At 41.1% G+C, this 23,320-nt stretch overlaps 1 long non-coding RNA gene across 3 annotated transcripts in view; it reads right to left on the bottom strand.

The window, feature by feature from the left end:
* Window positions 1-23,320, bottom strand: part of LOC135244847 (uncharacterized) — a 94,007-nt gene that overhangs the window by 11,300 nt on the left and 59,387 nt on the right. For 2 of the 3 annotated variants that reach the window (XR_010327070.1, XR_010327069.1), the window contains exon 3: window positions 15,803-15,898. This is a non-coding gene — a long non-coding RNA (uncharacterized LOC135244847). Of the gene's footprint in view, window positions 1-10,298; window positions 10,497-15,802; window positions 15,899-23,320 lie in introns of those variants that run through there. The other variant, XR_010327071.1, reaches the window with a different exon arrangement.

Here is a 23,320-nt window from a genome sequence, read left to right as displayed (position 1 = left end):
AACTTCATAAAAAGCAGTGATAAAAAATGTGATTTGATTACTTGTTCATATAGTTCCCCTTCCAGGAGTTGAGTGTGTACACATATACTCTCTCTCACACGTACGCACGCACACACAGAGTACCCATCTGTAATTTAGGGCCTCATGGTGGTGGCGGCTGGGCCTGTAGCTTTTAATTCCACTGTGGGCCCTCAGCCACAACCACAAGCCCACTGATACGGTGCTGATGATCCAGCCGCTTTGTGCCAGAATACTCACAGTTATAGCAGATGTGGCGGGATAGGGAGGGGGAGGGGGTTATTCAGCCAATTAAATTGGCACATGATTGCATGGGAAGATTTGAAAATCTACACTGAGGGTTTATATAGGACTCCAGGGAACTCCTTGTCTTTGGAGTAAGCACTAAGGGACTTTTGATAACCACACTGAGTATCAATCAATTTCCAATTTCAATCAAAATATTGATTGACCTCCTGCAGCACAGTGTCCCCATCATTGCACAGAAGCATTCATCTTTTCTGCTGAGGAAAGACTGGTCCGCAAACACGAGGAGGAGCTCTGCAGCTGCTTAACTTGCAGAGGCTGGCCGATAACCGCGAGAGTCAAACGTCTGTTAGAGCTGCTTTGCTTCCAGGTTGAGTTCAAGCGCAGAGATGTTCCCTTTAATGAGCCATCGAACAGACTATGCACCATCTGTCACGCTCTTAAAACCAACTCACGGCCCCACCGGGACCTGCTCAGGCCTCCTGCCGGACTCTTGGCTCGCCGCGCGCCCCGAACGACCCTTTTGACAATGACTGTACAGGCTGTGTGAGGAAGAGTCCGAGTCTGTCCTCAGCTATGCTCAGGCTGTGCAGTAGAGAGGTACGTCACTGAGGTTTTCAGCTGAAACTCCTTGATCAGACCCAGCTCTAAGACCTGTGCTTGGGTCACTGACCTGTGCTTGCTTCTTTGTGATAAACACAAAGTGTTTTCTATCACTAACCTTTTCATATATGGAATTTAAATGCAGTGTGTGCAAACAGTTCTGCAGTATTTTGCTGCCAAAGGTATAATTTTATCTCACATAGAAATAAGCAATGCATAACATTTAAAAGTCTCAAGTACATCAACAACAAAAACAATAATAATAATAATAATAATAATAATAATAATAATAATAATAATGAAATCTAAAATCTTTTAACCAGTGCTTGGTCACAAATGACACTAATGTGCTAATTATGTAATGAAAATAAAGGATGAGTAGTTAAACAGGCCACTAATTGCAGTGTGACCATTGTGGATTCTTACTTTAGTGTTTCTATTGCATTATTTAACGCTATGATCTTGAATATCTACCATCAGTAACACAAGGGTCATAAATGTGCCACATATTCAGATTCTTTACTCTTCAGACATGGCTGAGTAGCAAAGCCCTCTCATACATGCACTTTGCTGACATGCAAATCATAAAGGAAAAGGTGCATTTTCTCATTAAAATGATTTGTACTGATATGCAACATTGCATAACCATTTCCTGCCTGTCTGTCTGATAGATGTGCATGATACACCTCCATCGTACTCAAAGAGTGAATAAGCTATGTCTTAGACTGCTATAACGTGGCTGTTGATTGGACTGAGGTCACTTTGATGTCACTTATCAGGCTTTCCCATTGGTTTGCTGTCATGAAAAAAGCAATGGATCAATATGGCCAAATGTGGTCAAGGATGGTGAAATGAGTCACGGTAAAGAAGAAATGAATGTTGTGCTTTTATTCTGCGCTTATTGGAGAGATTGAGGAAAGGATTAGGAAGCAGTTACATACACGTTACAGTCAAGAAATACACTTCGCCTATTGATCCAGGCTCACTGCAGCCTCTTTACATTTACAAGATGAAATCAATTTCCCTCAGCTGTTGCTGTGGCGCTTTTTCTATGGTATTCAGGGGAAAAACATATTGATCACCTTCAGACCCACGCAAGTACCTCTACAGCACTACGCCACCATGGGAAGTGACCCCATACAAGGCTACTTTTAAGTAAGCGGGCAATATCTGAGACGCAAGGTTACTCTTGGGAGTAATAGGACAAGTAGGCAAAAGCAGCGGTGTGTGTGTCTGTATGTGTGGGAGGTTTTGTGTGTGTGTGTGTGTGTGTATGTGCGCGTGTATGAGCCTATGTGTGTGTGTGTGCATGAGCCTGCGTTTACATGTGTATATGTGAGTGCATGTGTATGTGTGTGTGAGTGTGTATACGTGTGTGTGTGTGCAATGCATGTGTATGTGTGTGTGTGTTTGAGCCTGTGTGAACATGTGTATATATGTGTGTGTGCATGTACACATTGGAATGCATGAGTGAAGGTGTACCTTCAGCAGGACCTCCTGGACAGGAGCGTATATTGGGAGGTGGGGGGGAAGGGTCTGATTAAGACGTATCACCGCCTGCGGGATCTGGAGTCAGGCTGCAGCGCAGTAACACTGAGCCGTCCCGTCTGCCTGCACTCATCACCCCCGCCATCAATCTATCCATCACGCTGGAATCAGATAATCTATAAACATCTCACACGCACCCCGCAGGTCCAGCCCTCCATTTATTCAATATTTATGAAGTGGAAGTGAATGTCAGTCCGTGGACATTTTCAAGACAACCGGAGGACATGGTTTTCAACATGCGCTGCTGTTCAATCAAAATGGTCAAACTAATTTGCTGTTCAAAAAAAAGTTTAATATTTTCCGATTTAAAAAGTAATTCATCCTTAAAATGAAGCACAAATGTTTTTTCTGAGTTTATCTAGGGATAACATAAAAATATATTTGTTTATTAACTTTTTATACACTTTGATTGAACTAATGGACAAGATGCCAGAGAATGAATAACATATTTTGCAGGGATTTTAAATCTGGTGTTCTTATGCACTTACATCTCAGCATGCTCAGTGTGTTCTACAGGCATAACCCATCTGAGCATGCATTTTAGTGCCATGAAATAGGGGGACTATGTATAAAAAGAGCTGTAATTTCTACAAGGTGAAACCAAAATGTATAAAGATTCCTTTTAATAGAATCTGAGAATCTGCACTTTAACCACATGGGAATTGATTGATTTTAAATATTAAATTGTGGAGTACAGAGCCCAAGCAAGAAATAATGTGTCTTTGTCCCACATTATGGCGCACACAGCATAGTACACTATATAGCCTTTCTTTTGTGTGTCATGTGACAGCTATATGTGACCAAAACCTTTGCTGAAATAGTGTTTGCATCATGAAACCTATTCAGGAGTATTCAATACAGTGTGCTGGCACCTCCTTTCTCTCCTTAGTCTGCTTCTTACCGCCAACACCTGCAGAATTTCAGAAGTGCGCGCCCAGCACCTTTTCACTTTACAGAAAGTCAACAGCTTTCATTTCCAACAATGATGGTGTTAAAGGTGCAGAATCAAACTCGAGTTCCCTATCCAGTGCCAACTGACTGCATCCCTTTGAGCAGGGTTGTCATGGATACATCTGAGTAAAGCAACGGGTTGTGTTTTGGGGCTCCACCATGTGCTGTTGGATGAGAGAGCTCCATTGCACTGCTTGAACTTCGCAGGGTGAATGAGCCCATATGAGCACTGCATTGTCCTTTAAATATCAGCGAACAAATGCATAGCTTATCCATAAGTATCGAAGTAGAAGATAGAATGCAGTATAGAGGTACAGACACTTGGAAATAATTTTGTGGAAGAGTTTTTAGTGTGTCCCATGGCACCAGCCGTACTCCATATTGTTTTTTTTTAATTTTTATAGGTCAAGTCATGATGACATCAAGCCTACATGCATGCAACACTTTCCCTGGGTGACTGGATAATCACCAAAATGTGTGTATGCAGGACCTCTGGGTTATTAAAGAAGTCAAGGTTTATATGTAAAACCGGTAGAGGATTAGACACTGAGGAGCAGGTAACTGTTTCCAGAGTTCAGAAACAACTCACCTTCCAGGTTGAACGCAATCATGCAGCATTAAGAGCCCCTGCTTTAAAACAGCAGAGGATTTTCCAACAGGAGGATATCATCTACTACCCCAAATTAAATAGGGATTTTATTCATGCAAATCTTTTTTCCTCATTCTCCTCAGGCTCCTGGTGAAGCTACTTGACAGGCAGAATTTACAGGCTCTTGTGAGTTTGAAAGCACCGCTCGGTTCGCTGTGCATGTTCATTCATGACATAATTAGGCATTTTATTTCTGGAATGATCTGAATTCACATCAGCTGAGTGGATCCCATTCACTTCACTTCCACACAGAAGCCAAACTAAGGCCACATGCAAATGGAAAAGTACATGTAAATTCATACAGTACATATTCATGTGCATGAAATAGCATTATCAAATTTATGGAACTGAAAATTCTCAAAGAAATCATTGGAATAAAGAGCTATGAATAGTTGTATTTCATTTTTGATTTGAAGGACTTTCGCATGTTGACATGAAGTAGCAATAATAAAAAAAATGTAAGAATACAAAACCCCCCCCAAAAAAAGCTATTCAGCCTACTGGGCTACTATTCAGTCTACTATTTATTTGAATCTGTACTCCACAATTTTTGATTTGTAATCAGACCATTATCATGAGGTTAACGAGCACATTCTCAGCTTTTATTTAACCCTCCTGTTACGTTGCGGGTCAAATTGACCCTTTTTAAAGTTTGAAAATCTAGGAAAAATACTTAAAATTATTTTTTCAGTATGAAACTTCTTCTACTGGCCTTAATTAGTGTAATCAACATTCTAAATGAAAATGGTTCATTTCATGTATTTGCAAAACCCCCCTGTATGTTTATATCACCCGGGAACATTTTTGCTGTACCTAAAAAATGAACAGAACAGGAGGGTTAAGAATGTTATTAAACTATACAAGTGAAGTTCAGAGTCCAGAGCCAAATCAAGAAAATATGTCTTTTTCTCAAACATTATTTATCTCACTGTATACATAATGTTTAAATTTGGCATCCCTTCAACAACAATATCCTATGGGTGCACACATATTTAAAATGGGAAACACAGACTGCAATGTGTCAATCACAGACTGCAGATGAAAGAAGTGTTAGAAGCTCTTCATTGTCAGCAGTCATACCACCATGGACCCTGCTCCTGCCAAATGGCTAAAGGCTGAATAAGTTGACCCTGGATGTGGTATTAGTGGACCAGTAGGAGGCGATCTTCTCTCAGGTCAAATGAGCCCCAGTGTAATAAGGGGAAGACAATGTCTTTTGGATGAGACCTCAAACTGAGGTTCTGACACACTGTGGTTTGCAAAGAGTAGGGGGGGGGGGGGTTCCCAGTTGTACTGGGTAAATTCCAAACCTGGCTTTCTCAAGTTTCCACCTAATCACCCCCCAGTTTAATTGGCCAAAAATCATTCTCTCCCTCTCCACCTAAGCTGATGTGTGGTGAGACTTATGGCTCAAAATGGCTGCTGTGCATCACCCAGGTGGCAGCTGCACATTGTGGTGGTTGACGTGAGTTTCTCCCTCATCGCTGTAAAGCACTTTGACTTTGAGAAAAGTGCTCAATGAATGTAAAGGTAATATTATTATTATTATAAGGTCTATGAAGAAGTGACACGCGATGCGGCTGTCGGAAAAGAGCATGGTCCAATAGCAGAATAGGAGGAGACAGCACACACATTCACTGTCACATGCGCAGTCCTAGCTGCTCCATATTAAACAATCAATCTCAAACATATTCATTCGATTTTATTTATTATTTTTTTATTGCCATGTCTGTACGAGGAGTGAAATGACGGCAGTGGTTTCGTGGGAAATGTAAGGCAAGTGAATTAATCTGAAATTTCCTCAGCAGTGAAGGTTTCTTGCATTCAGAACTGCTTGAGTTAGACATAAACACTCCAAGGCTTAGCTTGGTACTCAACAACAATAATGCAATTCCTCCTATGGAACCCTGATTGATTTGAAAGCTTGCATTGACGAACACTTTATCCAGAACATTAACTGCACTGACAGAAGCTCTGAACACTCAGTGGTTTCTCAACGGGCCTGAACACAGTCACATTAGCCACAACTTCACCCTCTTCTCATTAATAATGAAATTACTACTCTCATTGCCCTATTTAGTCTCTCTGACACAAGCTAATGGTGACAATACATATCCACACTTAAATGAAGAGATTGTGGTTCTGGCACAAGATTAGCACTTCATTTAAATCTAGATACATTGCCAGTTTGGTTGGATGAGGGCCAGTCAGGTTAGTGGAATATCTTTGTCAGGCTAATTCACTATGCTAGCAGTACAGAAGATTGCACTAGCGTCCCGCTAAGCGTGTTTCCCAGTGGGGTCAGTGGCACTTTAACCATGAGAAACAGCTCAATACACGTGTGGCTCAGAGGCAGCGACCGGCCTGTCACAGCATGACATTTCCGGAATCATCCGCTGCCGTGTCGGCAGACAGCTCCACCGGGCCATGACCACGCTCGGTCCTAATTCAGACGCGAGCCGTCAATCTCACAAACAAGCCTGTCTGAATCTAAGGCATGCTTTCTCAATACCCTGAGGGCCTATACTGGGCTTTTCCATCTGCATGTTCATCACGGATCAGCGTGGATGTTTTTCTACATTCAAATATGCACAGTGCCACATAACATTCATTTATGAGGTTCTCAAAGTAAGAACAACCTCTGTTTTTATTCATTCAGATTTTGTGAACATTTTGGATTTACATTGATATCATATTCAATCAAATGGCATTCCATTATATTATTTAACCTATACTTTGTTACACGTTCTTGTTGTAAATGTTCTTATTTCTGAGCATCACACTAAAAATTTTTTTAAGTTTGCATATTATTATTATTATTATTATTATTATTATTAATAATAATAATAATAATAATAATAATAATAATTTGTATTATTATTGGCACCAGAAGATTAGTTTGATGTATTTAAATGATTGTTATGTAAATCCCCAACAGATGGAAAACTTACAAACTCATAAATAGGTGGAAACGTGTAAAAAAGAAATCTATGGAATCTATTAAAATTATTTTTAATGAAGGGGAAAATATCTTGTTTCTGCCAACAAACATCTATATATCAAATGGACTCAAGCTGTGACTGTAAAATTCTAACAAGATAGATAAAGCTTGAGTTGAATCGATTCTGATTCATCTCACACTCAAGGGACAGTTGCCATTTTTTATTGATTGTAATACCAAAATACATATTTCTGCTTTCACCTGTCACATTTAAAGTTTGTTTCCAGGCATTTCATCCTCCCCCCTCCCATGAGCAGATCATAAATCATCTGCAGATTTAAAGAGAGAGAAAAGGAAAATAATACTGAAAAAATTTATTGCAGAAATTTTATCTTTCTGGTTTGACTCATCCCTGTGATGGCTTAATAAATGTATTTTTTCCTGAGAAGAAATCTGAGGCCTACAGGTCAACAGAGACACAGATACATCACCCCATACAGTCCTCATTAGCTGCTCATTTAGAGATTTCTGCAGCAGTATAATAGGCACATCATTTAAACCTCACACTGCAATTACACAGTGCCACAGAGATAATGGTGATCTCAGATAATGGAACTTTCATCACAGTCTTATTAGACCCTCTTGACTCAGAGGAGACAGTGCTGGTGACATGGATGTTATGTACACGCACGCACATACACGCATGTGCACACATATACACACATGCACACACATATACACACATGCACACACATGTACACGCACGCACATACAGCATGTGCACACATATACACACATGCACACACATATACACACATGCACACACATATACACGCACGCACATACATGCATGTGCACACATATACACACATGCACACACATGTACACGCACACACACATGTACATGCGCATGCACACACAAACACACACACGCACGCACACACATGCACAGACATACACACAGGCACACGCGCGCACACACACATGCACACACATATACACGCACACACACACATGTACATGCGCATGCACACACACAAAGACGCACACGCACGCACACACATGCACGGACACACACACAGGCACACGCGCGCACACACACATGCACACACACATACACATGCACATGCAGACACACACACACACACACGCGCACACAGACACACACACACGCGCACATTTTCTGCATCACATTGGTACAGATTTAGTGGCATGAGAGCCACTGTAGTCTCAGCTGTGTAAGCTAGTGGGAGATATGCCACTATCATCGCCTATAGGCAGTACAGCAAACGTTAGTGATTGCCAGCACTGGAGGTGAAGCTAGCACCTGTGTCCCTCCTGTACACTCTGTACAAGCCCACATCCTCTCCTGAAATGTCAGGTGGAAAACTGCTATCTTCAACTGCACAAGAAACACAAGAACCCTGGCTAACCCCTCGTGTCTAGCACTGCACCCACAATCATCTTTGGTTTTGGCTTTGTGCAAAAGGCACATATACACGCGATGCAGAATCGTCGCGCATTTTTGTGTAGTTGTGTATTTGTTGCAGTTGGATTGATTTACCAGGGTATTCTATGGGCAATAATTTGGAAGTACTTCCACAAATGACTACAGTTATGCAGACTCATTGGTTTCATATTTCACAAGTGTTCATCTCATTTCAGAATAGAGAATTCATGCTCAGGTTCAAACCATAAACTAAACTGCACTATTTATTGTTTTACCTCTTTTTTTCCCTCACTCTTAGAGCTGCTGTTTTTATCTTTTTGTGCATAATTAATGTGATGCCTGTTTAACGGATTCTAAACATTCAAAGGCATTCATTTAAGTTTATATCAATTCAAGAAATATCAATATATGTAGTGTAGCAGACATTTACATTTTATCAGAGCTGGATATTAGAGACCAAATGGGCATGGGCATAACAGCAAGCATGCACCTGTATCTGAAAGAAATGACCACTCTCAGGGCTAAAACAGGAGGACAGAAAACCAGCAAATTTACTGCAGAACAAGGAAAAAACCACCAAAACAACAACAAAAAAACAAAAAACCACAAATCCGGGTGCCAAGTCTGACAAGTAGCATTTCATCGGTGACTTTCATTCAGAGTTTCACTGAGAACCAATCTCCCAACGTAGATTCAATTGTTTTAAAAATAAATCTCTTAGCAGTTTTGTTCTCACAGTGAAATGTAATTAGGCTGAAACATTCCATTCAGTGTATATCTTTGGATATTCACTTAATGGCAGACAAATGGAGAAATACAATCCCCATCAGTCCCTCTGAATTGGCAAATAAAGCTGTTCAATTTTCAGCTGCATCTGGCTTGACATTAATTTATTAGAATCTGACAAAAACAGGAAATTACATTCTTGCATTCATGTATTATTTTGGTTTGGTTGGTACTGAAATTGATTTAAAGGGGAATTAATTCTACATACGTTCCCAGCAAGAAATAAATCTCACACTGGTTCCTCCTTTGCCATTTTAGGCGATTAACTCTTTTATTCTGCGTCCATTTCATAATTTTTTTTTACTTAATGACTAAAGGTACAAAAACACAGACATCCAGCCTACTGGAAAATCAGTGTGCCCACTTTAAAATAAATTGCTCATTTTATCATACAAGACACGTGCTATGGTTTTAAAACATGTGACCATGATGGAGAAACAAAATGTCATTTTTCCAAAGGAAAAAATACGCTTACAATTCCGTTTCATGGATAGACTTGACACTTAGTAACAGGCACATTAATTATGTATTACAATAAAACAGCTTATTGCAACATTTTATCTGGCTATAGACATGGTATATATTAAAAAACAGTCATAAATATTACATATTGTAATAACATAATATTTATAATAATATTATATTGTACTGTGCGACGCAGTATTGAATATCTGTAAACATTTAAAAACAGATTATCTCTCATGGCTTTAAAGGATTAAGTCTGCTGTGTTGCTAGGTGACTCACAGTTGGGCATACCTCAGTATGGTATGGGATCCTGATCATTACATCCCCAGCTATGGCCCAGGGAAGGAGGGTGTGAATCAGCAGACCTGTCCTTGTCTTAGTGGGTAAACGCACGTCTGGCGAATCCTGAACCTGCAAGCTTTCTGCAGCAGCTCTAACCCAATAACTGCACAGCTCAGCTGGTCCCAGCTAGCTGCGTGTGCATTGGAGGAGAGTGTGTCCCGCCTATGCTCTCAGAGGAAGGACATGGCAGCGATGAAATCTAACTCAAATATAATTGGCCGTTTCAAAGTGTGAGAAAAGAAAGAATTGAAGTTGAGAAACAGAAAAGGCAAGAGGCCTTATCCTATCAATCAAGTTTGAAATATGGGCAGAACAGGGAGAACGAGGACTGGCCATAGTGATGCTAGAGTCAGAGACACTGGACCACACACATCAAACTGCTGTCCACGGGGTGTGTGTGCGCTTCAATATCCAACACCAGTCTCATTTATGCTACTGAATTCACAGGTGTGCTGACTGTGGGAAAATAATGGACACGGAGAGTCTGGAACAGTGTCTGGAAAAACATAACAGAGGGAGTGTGATAAAAGAGAAACCGGCAGGAGTTATTCTGTTAAGACCAGAACGAGGCAGGCGAGGACCTCATCAGTATGTACATAACTAATCTGCGCAGCTGTGTGTCTCACGCATGAGGAAGACCACCAACCCGCATGCTTGCATACCCTAAACGTGCACATACACACATTCACACACAAACAAACACATGCAAGCGCTCGGGCACAGACACACACACACACACACACACACACACACGCACGCACTCAACATGCCCCATTAGCTATGCACTATCTATATAAATGCTTCTTAAAGTGGGTTGTGTCAGAGAAAGAATGTAGAGAACATAGAGAGCTGTAGTACTGACTTACTTACACAGGCTGATATATTACTGCATTATACATGACAAATTCATAAATATAAAAGGAATGAGGACCATATGTAAAAACACTCATGGGGAAGCAGTACCTCCAGTAATATAGCTCATTACCCAAGGTTCAGTCAGTTCTTAGATGAAACTGGAGATAATTCCAATAGTCAGGATAACTCCATAACCTGGGTACAAGCTGGACCATGTTAAGTCTGGTCAGTCCATAGCCAAGGTGCTATAAGATTCTGCTGCACCAGGCTAATAGCAAGGACTCCCTCTATACGCTGCTAGTTTGGACATGCATTTTAAGCAAAAGTCTATATACACATAGAACAAGACAGACACAGGAGAATCATATGGGCACAATATTGCCTTGTAACTGTCTAGCCTTAAGAAGCACAGCATAGCCTACACAAACACTGAATTGCTTCCTATTCTGACTAACCAGTCTCACAAAATGGAAATGCTCCTACAGTTTGTCCAATTTACATTTCAGTCACACGGCATAACATGATAAAGAACACACGCTTTTTTAACTTGTCACAATGTTGTGAAGTCATGGGAAACATCGCTGTAATAACTGCGGGGTTCACTCAATCCGTGCTGGAATAAAGTAACACGGTGTAGACGTTATGCTTCAGCAATCGTGGCGTTTATATTGCTTGTGGATAAACGACGCTTGCGTTTCTCATCAAAACTGAATTTGCTGTTTTCATAACCATACCATCAAATATCGCGTCTCTTACAAACGGTCTGTTGGGAAATATAATATAGTCACACGCACACTGAAAAAACCCCGACTATAGATGTCCCATGAGTGAGATGAACATGCGGTTTACCTAAAGAGGATTCTGTAGCCCATACAGGTTTAGCTGTTTCCCAAACCCTGAGGGTCATGTAATCGGCCGCCACTGCTTGAATAATTAGCCTTCACTAAGTGGTTGATTCAGTGCTGATCCAGGTTCAACACCACATTAAAGACTCCTGCTCTAAGTCTCCGAAGAGTTTGGTGGTCAGAGGTGTGTTTGTGATACAATTTAGGGCTTTCTTCCAGCTTACCTCGGTTCATTTCAACATAATTTTAAATCAATTCTAATTTCTGAAACGGCCAAAAACTGGTCAAAAGTAAGCTGAAGTTGTTGCACCATAAAAATACAAGAAAAAAAAATCAATCAAAAAAAAAAACAGAAAAAAAGAGCAATTACGCATTTCATTCACCACGAAATAACAGCACAAAGTCAAAACCGTGTTCTGCTACAGGATTACACAGGCACTGCCTACTTGAGAATCGAACCTGCAACCTCCATCACAAACCAGCAGCACCTTTCATGTGGCGAAATGGCAACCCCCCTGGGTTGGGCAAATAAAGACTGTCATTGAGTGACTGCATCCTACCTGGTCTCCAAGGGGAGGAAAGCAGGAGCCTCTGCGGTGAAATCACACACAGAAGACGCCAGAGGGGCTTTCAGTCCTCATGCCACGGGGACATTCGACTTTTATCGACTGCCGTAATTTGCAAGGGAAGAGCCGGGATTCTCATTAAGTGATAGCCTGCTGTTGGGTCCTTTGAGTTAGGAAAGTGTTAACTGGCATGGTACTGCAGACAGGAAATTACAAATGGAGGAATTACTGAGACTCCAGCACAGAGATTCCACCTCCAAACATGCCAGTGACTTTGAAGTCTGAGAGACAACACTGCAATCAAACAAGGGCAAAGCATTTGACACTGTCGGTTTAATCACTGGCCACTTCTCTCAGCATTGGAAGTGCTGATGGAAAATTGCCTTCCATGTAATTAATTCAAGCTATAATGGCTCTTTTATTGGCTTTATGGATTTTATGGCCTGTTATGGATGTTATCAGTTAAACTGTGTTACAATTCTAGGTTAGCGAAATTAACTTGCATTTAGTGCTTCGCTTCAGTGCTGTGGTGTATGTACACCAGCTGGTCTGGTTATTATCCAAGTATGGCACTGTTGTTCACGTCAATCAGCTGAATGCACTTCTGTTCTCATACACCGTGCATTGCTCTGGCTAAGAGCATCTGCTAAATGAACATAATTTGATGTAAGAACAATGGCGGGTTCCCGTCATGTTATACTGAAATGTTATGAAGTGCTGTGTAGATAAGCTGGTTGATGAGGTATATGGTGAAGAAATACAAATAGAATTTTTGCTTACATTTTGAACAGATGTGAGCTGCTGCACATCAAGGCCATTTAAGATAATGTCATAAAGCCATAACTCTGACAATAACATTGGAGGAGCACCTTGGGGATTTTAACACTTAAGACACTCATTACTGTAAACGTGTGTTACGATTCTCTTCTGACACCTACGCCTCTCATATATCTGAGGACACACAAGGTCCATAGACATTTTCAGCTATTGACTGATTAATCATTAAAAAATGAATTAAAAAATCACCTATCAGGTGGTACTATAACGTCCAGAGAACACCAATAAAAGTTGTCAATGACTCAGAATGGTGCAATGGTGACCTTGCGTCTTTTAACAAAGATTCGCTATATCAACAGAATGCACAACATGGGTCAGTTTTTCTTTTCCATGTGGGGGAGAGGAGCCATGCACTCTCTGCATTCCTACCTGGCTCATGTTCTGGTCACAAGGCTTTGAGAATCGCAACAATGAAATGTTAAACATTTGGTTCAATAGAATTGTTTTTTTATGCAAATTGTCTTGAGTTGGACTATTCTTCACCTCTTAGCGACTAGGCTTCATGCAACCTCACTTTGCAATATCATAAGTATTGCCAAAGCTGAAAATTAGGATTTAATAAACTTTTTCTGGGACAATGTCTTTTTAAACAGCCCTAAACAAATTAAATTGAGTTCATAGATTCTGCTCATAGTGCATAATGATTATTTAAGTATGGATAGGCTGCTGTATGCCAGCAATGCTCTTCAATGCTGCATAAATCTCAGATATCCACCCTGAACCATTTCCCCTCTGAATTTAGTAGTCTACAAATTGTACTAAAAACTCATGTTTAATGTATTAATCTCAGTAATAAATAGATAGTACATTTACATAGCCATTAACATTATTGATAAATGTGTTAATATCTTGCCAATTTTTTGAACATTTTCTATTTTTTAACAAATAAACATTAACATATTTTATGAAAAGTCCAGCCTATAATATTAGGTCATAATGTCAAAAGCACTTAGTTATATGGACCCCATCTGCACAAGTTCAAGGACGGGTGTCAACTTTTTTCCAAGCTAGCCTGACTCACTTCTCAGAAAATATAGTGCCATAATCTAGTAATCAAATGTATACAGCCTTATTACTGAAGAGATCAGAGGAGTACGTATGTAGTTGGAGATATAGTTGGGTCTTCAATAGCCTTAGGAACTCATGACTCAGCAATACGGCACCCCACAAAGACTTTTATGTACGCAGATTGAAAATGTCTTCATGAAAGCAAAGCCTCCTGGAATTTGTAGGAGAACACATTAATCACCACCAGCTTCCTGATATCAATAACTCTGTCATCCTACATCATGATCACCCTCTTCCTCTCAATGTCTCTAACACGCACAGGCACACACATACTCACACTCATATGGACACATGTACACAGAGACGCATGCAAATTCTTACATATGCCTGCTTTCACAAACATTCAACCAGCCTTATGCATGCTCCTATTAATGGCCACACACGCATGCACGCAAAACCATGTTTCAGTTTACTGTTCACTTCCAACGCCTGGTTTAAAAACACTTTCTCTGATTTTGCTCTTCCAAACAATGCAACTATGAAGATACTGTGCTTTTTGAAGCAGTCTTCCCGTGTTTCTCGGCTAAGTATTTTCAGTGAGAGGATAACAGATTTGAGAAAATTCTAAATGCAATTAATCTGCTCAGCCAGCTGCATCACATCCTCAAGGGTAACATCAAGTTTGCCCATATCATTATCCACCCTCACAGGAGTACTTACCTTTAATTGTCTGTGCTCAGTATCAATATTTGTATTTTAGCTTTAAATGTCAATTCACAATGTTAGTTTAACATTTAGTATTCATTTAAATCATATACCCGCTGTCTGTTCTGCACTGAAGTTATCTTCATGTAATCCGGCTAGACATTTAGCCAGGGACTCATATCACCATATATCAGGGTAAGTATATCACCATAATGTCAATATGCAAATGCGCACTCACATAAATGCAGATGCAAACTTTTGAATAAAAGTAAGCGTTTGTGCTTGTAATTATACCAAACAATGGAAATTCAACCACGGTGTGATTGAAAGCACAAAGCCTGCTGGGTATGTTTGCCAACAATACAGTACAATACAGTTATAGAAACACAGTGCATTCAGAGGTCAGTGCAGGCAGGGGCCGCTTTTAGCCTGTACACGCTAAGGAATTCCAGATCAGTTTCAGCAGGAGTAGCAGTAGTAGTAATAGTATAAGTACAGTCAACAATTTTAGCAACACACAGAGCACACTAATTGCCAGTTTCTCAGACAGATGGTATACAGTTATTACAAAAACTACAGAGGATAACATGTAAAACAGATAATTTAAATGCAGAACTTGTACAACAATAAACAGAAACAGGCATATCTTATATGAGATATAAAAAGCAGTCCCTCTAATCCCATATAAATTAAATATGGAAAACCATCACTTATTTCATGTCATTAAGTGCTATCATGAACTAGCAGAGGATCTGCTGGCCAGTACACCATGACTGCCCTCAAACTGCAATAGCCCTCACTATGAGCACCTCTTACACAGTTTCAGTCTCCCGACTCCTCTCCCCTGAATTAATTAGATCATAACCCCTCTTTTGGATCTTTCTATTCAACTGGCGCTCAGTAATAAAATATTTCTCCATGCCTTAATCTGTTTGGGCCGATCTTGTCATCGGGAGATGGATGAAAGCAGTTAAATAATGAAATACCTCTGATTCGGGACATCCTCTGCAGTGCCTCCAGGTCGCGGACAATGCCACAGATTCTCAATCCTAACCAGATGGACAGCCGCATGGTTCCTTACGCTGAAAGACATAAAGCAGACACTCGTATTCAGAGTGGCTTGCAAAGGGCATGCATAAAGTTTGACACGTGTTTAACAATGTCAAGTCAAAGTCACATCCGACAGTCAGCACAAAAAACCTGAAATATATGTGCAACAGAACATGCAAGAGGGAGCTGTAGGGTTCTAATTCAATATTTAGCCAACATGCTGATAGTGAATGCATATTATGAACATTAATGAAGGGACTTGACCAAGTGTAACATCATGGCAATGAAGATACGGTAGGGAAATAGACGGTACAGAAGGAGCTGCATATCTGGATATGATAGAGCACAGGCGAGCTGTCGTGTTCCAGGAGGGCCGATGCGTTTGCAGGTTTGTGTTTCCACCAATTACCCTGGCTAAATGAGCTAATTAGCCATACACACCAGTGCTGGTTCATTCATAGATTAGATGACAGTTAAATATTTTATATAGGGACACAAAAAGTCTTCGGCTGTCATTCATGCACTTATCTAGAAATGTAGCTAAAATGTTATATAGTGTAAATGCTATGGCTAATTACTTAATTAAGGCCAGAAGCTGGCATGAAAACCAAAAACGGAGCTGGCCCTTGTTGCCCATTTCTGCGAAAGAAAATATCCAGCCTGTGTTATCACTGCTGCTTCTCGAGTACCCACTGCCAAAGCTACAGTTTCTTTCACATAGTAAATACAGTATAGTACTGTAAATGCATTTTCCACATAGTAGTTCGCCTCAATGGAGAACAAATAGCAGGCCAGTGCCACCGCTGCATGCAAGACTGTAACCGGTTCATCCGTACTGCGAAATTGTGACCTTAGACCACACCTGACACTCCACCTGCGGTGAGATTGATTGGAGTATTAATAGAATCGCTGTTAGGCTGCCTGTAAGACCATTTTAAAATGGCCTCTGTCAAAGCCCACATTTTAGCACTTTATATTAAGGTGTGAAAGAATGTGCTGAAATGACACCCTTTCAAACGTTCATTTGAAAATGGCAAAAGTGAGCAGGTCTATTCAAAAAGGCATTGTCCTGCAGATAGGTTAAAAGTAGTCTACATAGACGGAAGTCATTGAATATATTTCCTTTGCATTTTGCTTTTCCTATTCACGCCGCATTGTTAAATTGTATACGTCATAAATGGGGCATCCAGGCAGGGTAAAGTACAGCGACTGTGCATTTAGGACTCATATTTCAAATGATCAGTTAAAATGAAATATGGCAGTGGAGTATACGCCATTTCAAAGTGTTTTCAATGAACAGTGGACGTGACGTCAGTGTTCTGGTGGGTTGAGCGTTTTGTTAACAAGTAAGCTACCTTGCTGATACCAGATACCTTATGTAGAATGTTCAGATGCAATGTTCAGATGCAATGCTCAAAAAACGCATTGTTAAAAGTTGCTACTAACCGTTGTTTATTCGGTTTGTTCCATGTTCAAACTTCTTTTGTTTTGTATATGTATATACTGTAAATGTTGGTATAATAGGGCGACATAGCTCAGGAGGTAAGACCGATTGTCTGGCAGTCGGAGGGTTGCCGGTTCAAACCCCGCACTGGGCATGTCGAAGTGTCCTTGAGCAAGACACCTAACCCCTAACTGCTCTGGCGAATGAGAGGCATCAATTGTAAAGCGCTTTGGATAAAAGCGCTATATAAATGCAGTCCATTTACCATTTTTACCATTTAATAGTTGGGGGCACATTTATAAATAAAACACCCCACTCGGGTTGCACAATCTTCAGTCTCATTGCCAACGTTCACTGTAAAATCCACCTGTAACAAGGCCTGTACGGTCATACAGGCTATGCTATGGGATACATCTTAATCACAACATGCCTTTGGCTAATTTACTCAATATAAGTAAATGGTTCTGCTAGTTAGCTACAAGAAAATAAGCTCTCTCAGTTAATGCTTGTACGAGTCAGATGTGAGTTTACTGGTTATGGCTGAGCTGTTTAAACGAAACTGCAGGGAAGGCCTCACACTCTTTTTGTGTTTAATTTCTCAAGCTCACAGGAAGCCTAAATTGCTCTGGGACTGTACACAGCGCTCGCTCGAGTGGAGGGACCTTGGAAAGGGCCCAACACCAAAAGAACTGGCAACCGAGCCTGATTTACGGCAACCGAAGGGTCAGCATCACAAATTTCTCAAGCCGGTCATTTGTCGGTGTTAAATGGTAAGACAGTGCCCAAGATGTGCAAAGATTAGCCATTTCCCTGGCTTCACCCGAACCTCCATTCAATCAACGCTCCCCGGTTCTCCTTCACTGGTTTCCTGAGGATTATCAGAGGGAAGGCCCCTTATCTTCTATCACAGACCCTCGTCTACAGTTCAAACTAATGGCATTTCACCCCAGAACCCCAATGGTATCAGCATTGTTTAAACTGCACTCTGGTATGGGAATGTGTGAGTGCAAGGTGTGTGATGTACTATACCCAAAATGGTTTCATATAGGAAAATCCCAGTTTTTCTAACATTACATAAATAAAACAAAAAAAAATCTGTAAATGTTATTTAAAAGTATATTTTTTAAGGTAATGTGCATAAAAGCTAAGTATGCTATTTTATTTCTTTTTTGTTTCACTTTTTAAGTTTAGCTTAAGCAATAGTTTTAGGACTATAAACAAATTTCTTTTTACATTGTATGTACATACCTTCAGTTTACAAAAAACAATGTTTCCCTACATAGACTTTGATATTAATGTGCATTTAAATTCAAGATTTTTCAGCAGAACCAGGATTTCCCAGGGTCAAAGCGATTAAGGTGCACCAATCTTTAAAAAACAAAGTAAGCACCAGCAATTTCAGGAGGGTTCTTCTCTGACATGCTATGATCGATATCCTTGTGTCTAGAGCTACTCTCTGTGATGAATCAGGATTCCTGCTACACAGAAAAAAAGCAGCGGATATTAATCAGTGTTCTGAAATCCGTGAATATGCTTCTGTGTTTATACTTATGTGTATACTGGCCAGAAGCGATGACTCAGCTGTAATAAGCCCTCGGGCTCATTACAAATAATTCATGGGAGCAATTAGAATCTATTTAATTCATTAGTAATGATTTTCCTATCAACTGCCGGCGTGAAGCACAAGTTTGATCGTGTGCTGTCACTGAGAGCTGTGGAGATGACTACAGAAACTGAATCATCGACAGGAAACTCAAAACAACAAAAAACAAACTGAGATGCAAATATGCAGATGAAGACGTTTATAGAAAACAAGTCTACACACTGCTTTGGCCCATATGTTTCTGGCCCTTATTTGGATTTAAATCGAAAGGCTCCGCCCCTTGGCAGAGGATGCATGTACATTGTACATGCCCCAATACCCTTACCGACTGTTTTCTTACAAGTTAAATCCTATAGATGGCTGAATGAGAATGGGTGAGCATTTGTTTGCTGCACAAACGATAAGATAGCAGGAAAACATGTGACCTGAAACAGAGGAGTGACAGCGATATCACTCTATTTCACCCCATGCATTCACATTTTAGCTTGCTTTTCAAACCTAGGCAAGCATTCTATCCTACTGATGCTGTGTGTGTGTGTGTGTGTCTGAGTACTGTGCGCACACTGATTACTTTCGTGGCAGCATTGGCTATTATTAGACTCTGCTATAGTCCATTTTATTCGGTCAGAAGACAAAAGTCTCCTTTGTCAGAGGTGGCACCAGTGAAATTATCCTTTACTTTTACAAACATATGAGCAATTACTTGTGATGAGTAGGATTAGACCACTTAATTGGTCAGACCCCATAATATAAAGCATATGATTTATAAATACTGTACATTTGCATGATTAGTTTACATTTACTGGAGTATTTCAGTTTGGGCGCTTTGATCAAAGGTACTCAAGAAGGGTCTTACACCTGTGGTTTTGCATCTGCCATCTTATAGTTACACTTTTTGTCACACAAAACTGTGCCTGAGTTCACTCCATGACTGACATCTCACCCACCCCTCAGGGCCCCGAGAGGAAGGTCATTTAAACAGGATGGAACAGTGGTGGGCAGAAAATGTCAATCTGTAACCTAGTGAAGAGTGCAGCACCATGGGTAAGAGTAAAATACTATATATAAGCTGCATATATCATAAATATAAAATGAGTACGGAATAGAGTTGAAGAGATGAGAAAAAGATTTATGACATATGATGTCTCCATTCGTCATAGATTTGCTGCGTTCAAATATTCATGTATATACACACACACGTGTACACACCCACGCACACACACACGCGCGCACACACATGCATACACTCACAAAAAGTATATTTAAAAAAAAAAAATCAGCACACAATGTCCTGCACATCTTACTGAAAGTCTCCAAAGTAATTAGTCATCCTCGATTAATGCATAAACTCATGCTCAGAGCTCGGAACCCATCATTCTCACCGAGCTGAACGAAATGACAGACGGCTAAGATACCAAAGACGAGTTAATCACATTCACGGCGTCAGGACTGAGGCCGCGCTTCGAGAGGGGAAAGAACGTTCCGCTCGCAGGAGACCAGCTCCCCAGAAACAGGCGAAGGGGACGGAGACGGACCTCCGGGCCTGGGGTTGTCTCAGCGCGGTGGATTTCAGAAACGCCCGCGGGGAAAGGGAGGCCTGACCGCTGAGCCCTGCGCTCCAGAGAGACGCCGTTTCAGCGCAGTCACTGCTGGAGCTGAGCGGCAGCGTGGAGGCGCTGTGCAGGAGCACAGCAGGCCCAAACGGAGGAGGAGAGAGCAGTCAAGGTCTAGGGTTGAATGTCCACTTTCCAACTTATTTGTACAGTGCTGTGAAAAACGGTTTGCCCCCTTTCTGATTTCCATTGTTATTGCAAATTTGTCACACTGAATGGTTTCCGATCTTAAATTATTTGACAAAGGGAACCTGAGTAAACACAAAACATATTTTTTAATTATAAAATTTATTTATTTAATTAACATCCATATCACCCATGTGAAAAGGTAATTGCACCCTTAGTTACTCAACCAATTAACCAAATTTAATTGACAATTAAACTCAAGGCCCAGCTGATTGAACACAGCCAGGCTTGATTGCAGCCAGCCCTGTTGAATTTAAGCCACACTCATATTGAACCTTACCATCAGAGTGAAATAGTCACTGCAAAATTTCTGCGGGCACTGTATGCCATGGTCAAAGGAAATTCCTGAGGAGATGAGAAAAAAAGTTGTTGAAAAATATCAGTCTGAAAAGGGTTACAAAGCAATTTCTTAGGCTCTGGGACCCCAACCGAAGGGAACTCAGGCTCTACCGAGTGGTCAGCTTGCCAAAATTTCTCTAAGGATGCAGCGACAACTCATTTTGGCCTCTCTGGTCTCAGCTAAGGTCAGTGTGCATGACTTCACAATAAGAAAGAGATTGATGCAAAAATTAGATTTATGGGAGAGTGGCAAGGCGGAAACCACTGCTAACCAAGCTAAACATCAAAGCTTGTCTCACATTTGTAAAAGAGCACCCCCCCCCCCCCCGCATCAGACAGAACTTATTATCCAATCAACATTTCAGGCACCCACACATGCAATTACCATCCCGTTCTAGTAGAATAGCTGGTCATGAACTATAATCAATCCTCAACGTTACAGACGTTATAGACATTTGTTTATATACAGTGAGCTATATTTCCCCAATCAGTACATTCACAGCCAATGTGTGCATGTTCATGAAGGGTGATCAATAATCTATAAAGTGTAGGAGGATGGTGAAGCAAGCAGTGAGCTAGCTAAAGTATGGGGACTGTAAAAAAAGTGGGGGAGGGGGGCTGGGGTGGGAAGAGGTGACACCCCCACTCAGGATTCCAGTGCCACGTCCCTGCTCTCGGCTGCTGCCGTCTGGGTACTCTCTACCTAAAGCCTGCCCCCTCCCTTCATGTCTCTGCACCAGCACACCGATCGATGCTCAGATCGAATTATGGCCCTGTCAGCTTGTTCCTCTGGGGTGCGTGGGGAGGGGGGGGGGGCATGGGGGAGCACAGGGGAGCGTGGGAGTGGAGGATGAGTGGGGGTGGAGGCTGGCTGACTGTAGTCTAGAGAGGCCCTCTGCATTAGTCAGAACACCAGACACTTTCTGATTCATTCACAGGCCCTGCTGAATAAACATGAGCTCTCTGAATCCTGATTCAGAGGAGTCAAACTCAAGTCCTGGAGGGCTGCATGGTCTACGGGTCTTTATCTTCCTTTCAAGCCAATTTAGGCATTGGAAACATGGTCTGCAGTATATTTAGCAAATCAGTGATTACAATTATTCACTTTTGTGCTGAAAAAAAACAGTGTGGCACTCAATGACTCCAGGAGTTTGACAACCCTGCCCTAATGCATTCCACCTAGTGCATTTCATAAACTCAGTAAAAACGGTTCACAGTGAACAGGGGAAACTAAACTCAACCTCCACTCTCCTGGGTGTTACATATGTATAGCATGTGTCAAAATGCTCAATGCATATTTAAGATATACTATGCAGGATTTTTACCTTAAAAATATTATTATAAAATAACCATGCTAAGGCATATCTATGATGCATTGGCAATCGCAGTCTTTATGTACCTTCACTGAATTTGTGCACCTTTACCAGTATGTTATTCCAAAATGTATTGGGATGTTTCTGGGTGTGGCGCTCTTTTCTGTGTTCGGAGGAGTGGGTGTGGCTACTCAGCTTGTTGTTCAGGATCAGTGAAGCAAAAAGACAGGCCGGCTCGTTCAACACAGAGACTTGATGTTCCTCGGGCATCAGCTGAGTCAAGGGTGAAGCAGGTTGGGTTTTTCGTGACCTGTAAATACGTTAGCTCTAGCTTCCCAGCTAGCTATGTTATGTAGCTAAATGACCGAAGCCAGGTACTCGGGGTGAGTGAGCGGGGTTGAACGCTGAGGAGAAGACTTCTTTGATTGTAAACACAGGACCACAGCAAGGTTATAAAATCCTGCCTTTAACTACTTTGTAAAAGCCCATCGTTCACCCTTTCAGTAGCGTACTAGTACAGTGTGCATCTTAATGCAGCCTTGTTGATGTGCACTAGTTCTCAGCACACTGTCAGCATGCAGCCAGGAAGCTCAACATTTACATATGAAGTATGGCACCAATTAAGTTTTAATTGCGCACACTGAATGCCATAGCAGGAAAAGGCTGTTGTATATTTCTTGCCAGAAGTAATCTTGTAAGCTTGATTTTGAAGCTCTCTATCATACTACTGTACGTTTCAGCAGAAATAAATTCTCCAGTGATCTCCTTGACCATAATGAAGAGCAGAGACAAATAAGCGTAGCATTTCTGCTGCAGTAGCTGCTCTTCACAGCTGCTTCCCTTACGTTAGCCATCTGGGGGGAGAGGTGTGAGAAAGATGGAGGGAGGGAGGGGAAGAGAGAGAGAAAGATGGAGAGAGAGAGATGAGAAAAAGAGGGAGAGGGAGCAAGAGAGAG

Source organism: Anguilla rostrata, chromosome 18 (assembly GCF_018555375.3).
Source record: "Anguilla rostrata isolate EN2019 chromosome 18, ASM1855537v3, whole genome shotgun sequence".
NCBI classification, from domain to species: Eukaryota; Metazoa; Chordata; class Actinopteri; order Anguilliformes; family Anguillidae; genus Anguilla; species Anguilla rostrata.
The sequence above is the reverse complement of the archived record's forward strand: the minus strand, read 5'-3'. Positions and strand labels throughout refer to the sequence as shown.